Here is a 5,978-nt window from a genome sequence, read left to right as displayed (position 1 = left end):
TGCATTCTTCTGTGTCTGTACTTAATTTCCCCTTCCCCGTTGTGGCTTGCTTGCTGTATGCTCTCTGTGTCCATTCACTGCACGTGCTTCTGGTCTTTTTTTTTTCCTTGTCTCCCTTTTTTTGTTGCATCAGCTAGCTGAGTTGGCTCTCTGCTGTGCTTGCAGGCCGGGCAGCTCTCCACGATGTGCAGGTAAAACTGCTTTCACAAGAAGGCCCTGGGATGCGAACTCAGGGCCCCCCATATGGTAGACTGGAGCCCAACTGATGGAGCTGCAGCCACTTCCCTTCCTTATATTTTTGAATCTATATTATGAAGTACATAGAAGTTTAGAATTTTTATCCCGTCTTGAAAAAAATAAAATCTTTTGTCATTAGTGACACTATTCATTTCTAATTCTGCTTTTGCCTTAATTTAATTTTGTCATATCAATGTAGTAATGCCTGCCTTTTTTGGTATATGTCAAGTGTATCTTTTTCCATTTTTTTCCTGTCAAATTTATGTATCCTTATGTTTTACATGAATTTCTTAAAAACAGTATATCGACAAATTTTTGCTTTTAAAAAACTAGTTTGATATTTTTATAGCTTGTCTGGAGCATTTAGTCCATTTATTATTATAAATTATAAATTTTGATACTGTAATTTCTATATCTTAATCTGCTCTATTTGCTCAGCATTTTTGTCTAATTTCTGCCTTGTTTTGCATTGTTTTATGTTATATTTTTCCCTATCAAAGTCTAATGGTATTCAATATCATTATTTTCCCCTGGTCAATGCATGATCTGCAGAATACTAAGTGTGATCACCCCCCCCCCCAATGTATATTCTATTGTAGTTGTGCATTTTTTCTATCTCATTTTAAACAGCTCCCACAGGAAATTACTACTTTTAGGGTTGTGGCTGCCATGAAAACATGTCTCCAGCAACAGAGACCATGACTGACCAAGGGCTGCTGTTTTGAGCCCATCACTATTGGCAACGAGGCCACATTTCTTACCAGCTTCTGCAGCAGAGATGAGGCAGACCCTTCCTGACAGCCAGCTTGCCTGGAGGGTCCCCAAGTGGCTTGCGTGAATCTTTCTCAGACTGCAGAGGTCGAGAGTGCTCCCATTCAATCTGCTCTCCCTCATCCCTTTACCAGATGTTAGAAAATATCACAGCCTAATGGCGCTCCAGCCTTTCCTAGATCACTAGTTTCTCTCTAATAATAATAGCAACAACAACATCTAATCATTTAATAAAATCTGATAAAATTCTTACATATTTAACCCCATCTTCATCTTGGAGGACTTTGAGCAATATAAGCAGTATCAGGATGTGGGACTGGGTCACCCACCACCCAGCAAGTGAAGAGGATGCTGTCCTGGTTGGTAGGTGGGGCACAGGTGGCAGCTCAGCTGCTGAGGATTTATGGATGATGATCTGGGAAAACTTCCTGGTGGAGAGGAGAGTGAGAGCTCATGGATGATACAGTCATTTGAAAACCAAGAATGAAACAGGACTTACAAAGACAGGGAGGTTGGCTGGCTACTATCGCCTTGTAGAAGGATGATGAAGACAGAGCTGCACCGAGCAGTTTGTGGGCAAATGCAAGCAGAGAGCCTCAAGGGCAGCCACAGAGGCTTTTCTCACCCGAGGTCTGAGGGCGGCCAAGGCAGGTCTGTCATGAGAAGGGCAGGTTCCTGAAAACTGGGACAGAGACACCTGAATGGATGCCCACAATGGCATGCTCCCCCAGGCCATTCCAGACCCTCTAGGAGGGCAGATGCGGCCCACCTTCAGCACCTCCACTGTTCTGGAAGATGCTGCAGAAGAAACAGGTTCCCACTTCAGGAGCCAGCCACCTGGCTGCCAGGCTAGAAGTTAGGGCTAAACCCCAGCACAACCAGCTGGGAGTGGGTGCAGTTGCTGAACCCGATAAGGGAGAAAGGCAACTATACAGCTAGGAAATTACAAGAACTAGTCAGTAAGCACCGGCAATAGTTGGAGAGAACTCCTGAAGTTGGATTGTAAGGGCACTGCTTATCAAGGGACATCTTCAAGACTGGACCAGTAGGAGTTCATTGAGTTGGTGGCATTTTCCCTGGATTCATGATTTAATACCCTGGCAAGAACCCCTGGGGTTGGGGCAAACTTGCTGCTGGGATGGCTCTTGGAAAGCCCAGTTAAAGTGTTGGCCAAATCTCAGTGCAACCGTTGTCCTGGCAGACAGCAAAGGAAGAAATAAACAGGCTGAGGGAGATGGGTAAGCAGGAATGGATTTATCACATGATGGCCAGAAGACCCACAAGGGGATATTTCCATGAGAGGGTCCATAGGTTACCCCAGCCCCGAGGCCTTCAGGAATGCTGGCGAGACGTACCAGCATCCTAAGGAGTTGGGGGCCTCCTACGCAGGCTGGGACTGAGGGCAAGGAGAGGCGGGCACACAGCTGGCTCGTTAACTCCCATGGGGATAATGGGTCCACACAGTAACAGAGGCCAGGTGGCCAGTACCTGTGATGGCCAAGCCAGAGGACTGTGAGGGGGCCTGACCACAGGAGCTGTGGAAATGGTTAGCAGAGGACTGTGTCAGGAGCACCTACTTCACAGAACTGATGTGAGGGTTAAATGAGGTAATAGGTGGTAAGCACCTAGAACTGTGCCATATACATACTAAATACTATGTAATTAGGTATTATTTTAATGAGCATTCTCTGAATGCACTATCATTTTTTAAATCATTCACTCGCTTTGCCTTCTGGGCAACTTCTGTTCTCTATCAGTGTGAATGATGTTGAGTTGCCTATATTCTTTCTTCAAACTAAATGAAACTAAATGCCTTAAAGTAAAAAAATAAAATAAAATAAAATAGATCAAGGGGTCCAAAGTGGCAAAGTTGACAGACAGCCAACAAGGGAGCTGGTTAACAGGTCAATGTGAAAAAACAGCAAGAATAGAGGAGCAGAGCCTGAGGGCAGTTGCTCAGTTTCTGGACCTGAGTCGGTTTCCAGATCCGGAAGGTTTCTGGGTGTCCAGAAGCACATTGACGCCCTGGCAAGTACATTCGGTATCGGTTTCCCCCTCCAGGGGAACCTAGGCCCATTTTCCTGGGTGGCTGAAGCCTGGGAAAAGGGGAATAACCAGACAGCTCAAGGATTTTTAACAAGGGTCTGAGGAACAGATACCAAGGCCCAGCAGTACCATTACGGGACTCCTGCTGAGGGTGAGAAATGGACCCTGGACAGAGGACGGCCTCGTGGGCTATGGGTCTAAGACCCAACAGTCATCACTTTCACAGTCCTTGGTGTTTCACGGGAACTGCTCACTGTCTGTCAGAGAAGCTCCCCCAGTGGGACCCTGGTTGTGGAGTGAGAGAGCTGAAACTGCTCTCACACGTCGAGTCAATCAAAACCACCACCATGTCCCAGGTAGGGGAAGAGCAGCGACCAGCACCTTTAAAGATCTACAGGGTGCAGCGTAGCCCGTCATGTTGCCGTATTTTTTTCTCCCCTCTCCCCCCACCGTTTTTGCTGTGTCCATTCGCTATGTGATCTTCTGTGTCTATTTCTCTTTTTGTCTCCTCTTCTTGTTTTCTCCTCTAGGATTCACCAGGATTCGATCCTGGGGACCTCTGATGTGGAGAGAGGTCCCTGTCAGTTGCGCCACATCAGTTCCTGGTTTCTGTTGTGTCTCACCTTGACTCTCCCCTTCATCTCTCTTGTTGTGTCATCATCTTGCTGCGTGGCTCAGCACACGGGCTGCTGCACGGGCACTTGGCTCGCCGTGGGGGCACTGGCTCACCACGCAGGCTGCCACACAAGCACAGGTTTGCCCCATGGGCACACCTTTACCAGGGGGCCCAGGGATCAAACCCGCATCCTCCCATATGGTAGATGGAAGCCCAATCACTTGAGCCACATCTGCTTCCCTTATCTCCGTTTTATTCACCAGGCAGGTCTCCACAGGAACCAGATGGTGCCCAGAGAATGAGGACCATAGAGGCCACTGCAGACCAAACCAAGCAGCATCCCAATCACAGCTGATGCACAAGCCACTGGAGCAGGTTAACAAGGTCTCAAACACATGGCATGTGACTACTGATTGAGTAAATGCATGCTTTTCCATTCCAATCAGAAAAGGGCATCTGAAACTGCTCAATTCACATGAAACAGTGTTTATGTGTGGTCTGCTTTGGGTTATGCTATTGTCCTGCCCTCTGTCGTAATTCAGTCTCCAGAGAAACACAGGATCCGTGGAGCACCCCACAGAAAATCACTCACTCACTGCACTGGCAACAGGCAATTTTCCTTACTGTTTCTAGGACGGTGGTAGTAGTGCCAGATTGTCTATAGCTCTCGCCTGCGAGTGTGGCTCTCTGGGACCCTTAGTGGAGAGTCTCCTGCCACATTCTGCACTGAGCAAAGACAAGTGACAGACTGCAGGCCTGCTTCAGCAATCTGCTGGGATTCTAGAGTCCACTTTGATCTTGTTTTGGCCTCAGCAAAATCTAGTCTTCTGACCAACTTATGATGCCTTTAAAAATATGTTTTTCATACTTTTATCTAGCATTTTTAGTTATTTGGTGGTTGGAAGAGTTGGTCATGAAATCTAGTCTGCAAATTCTGCTGTAAATGGAAGCTAATGGAAGAGTGTGTCCATCATTGGCTGACCACTCTCCTTGAAACACTCCTCTACTTTCTACACTTACCTTGTCTTACTACCAGCTGTGGCTTTTCCTTGGGCTTCTGTATTATCTCTTCTCACTCTATCCAACCCCTAAAGTCATGGGCCTAGGTAAGACACTGGACTTAAGAGACAAAGACTTTAAATCAATTATCTTACATATGTTTGAAGAGCTAAAGAAAACCATGGGCAAAGAAACCAGAAGTACAATGCCACCAAATAGAGAATACCAATAAAGAGACAGAAATCATAAAAAGGAAATAAATAGAAATTCTGTACTGAAAAGTATAATAACTGAAACAAACACCCACTAAGAGGAGTCAACAGCATATTTAAGCAAGCAGGAGAAAGAACCAGCAAACTTGAAGACAGCTCAATTGAGATTATCTAGTCTGAGAAGAAAAAGAAGAGAAATGAACAGAGCTTGAGAAACCTGTGGGAGACCACCAGGCATATGGATGCGTGCACAGTGACAGTTCCAAAAGAAGAGCAGACAGCACAGGGGCAGAAGGAAGATTTGAAGAAATAATGGCTGAAAACTCTCAAATTTGATGAAAGAAGTGAATATATCCATCCAAGAAGTTCAACAAACTCCAGCAGAGTAAATTAAAAATTCACACTTAGACACATAATAATTAAACTGCTGAAAGACAAAGAAAGAATCTTGAAAGTGAGGAAAGTGATTCATTACATAAAAGGGATCAGATTAACAGCTGAATTTTCATGAGAAACCATGGAGGCCAGAAGCAGTGGAATGGCATGATTAAAGAAATAAAAGATTTTTTAAAAAAAGGGTCAACCAAGAATTCTATATATATCCAGCAAAACTTTCATACAAAAGTTAAGGAGAAATTAAGACATTACCAGATAAGAATTGAGGAAGACTGTCACTAGTACACTAGCCTCATGGGAAATACTAAAGGGCGTCAGTCCTACAGGCTGAAATGAAAGGACACGAGACAGTGACCTGAATTTATAGTTATATAAGTTTATATTTTTAGCTTTTTAATGTAAGCTTTAATGCTTACATTAAAAAGATTTCAAATCAGAGACCTAACTTCAACACTGGAACTACTAGCAAAAGAAGCACAAACTAAACCCAAAGAGAGCAGAAAGAATAAAGATTAGAGTGGTGATGAATAAAACAGAGAATAACAAAACAACAAAACCAAAAGTGGGTACTTCAAAAAGAGCAATAGAATTGACAAACTTTTTAGCTAGACTGATGAAGAAAAAAAGAGAGGATACAAATAACTAAAATCAGAAAGGAAAAGGGGCATTACTAATAACCCCACTGAAATAAAAAGGACAAT

The sequence above is a fragment of the Dasypus novemcinctus genome, chromosome 8 (genome assembly GCF_030445035.2).
Source record: "Dasypus novemcinctus isolate mDasNov1 chromosome 8, mDasNov1.1.hap2, whole genome shotgun sequence".
NCBI classification, from domain to species: Eukaryota; Metazoa; Chordata; class Mammalia; order Cingulata; family Dasypodidae; genus Dasypus; species Dasypus novemcinctus.
This window is presented reverse-complemented; position numbering follows the sequence as displayed.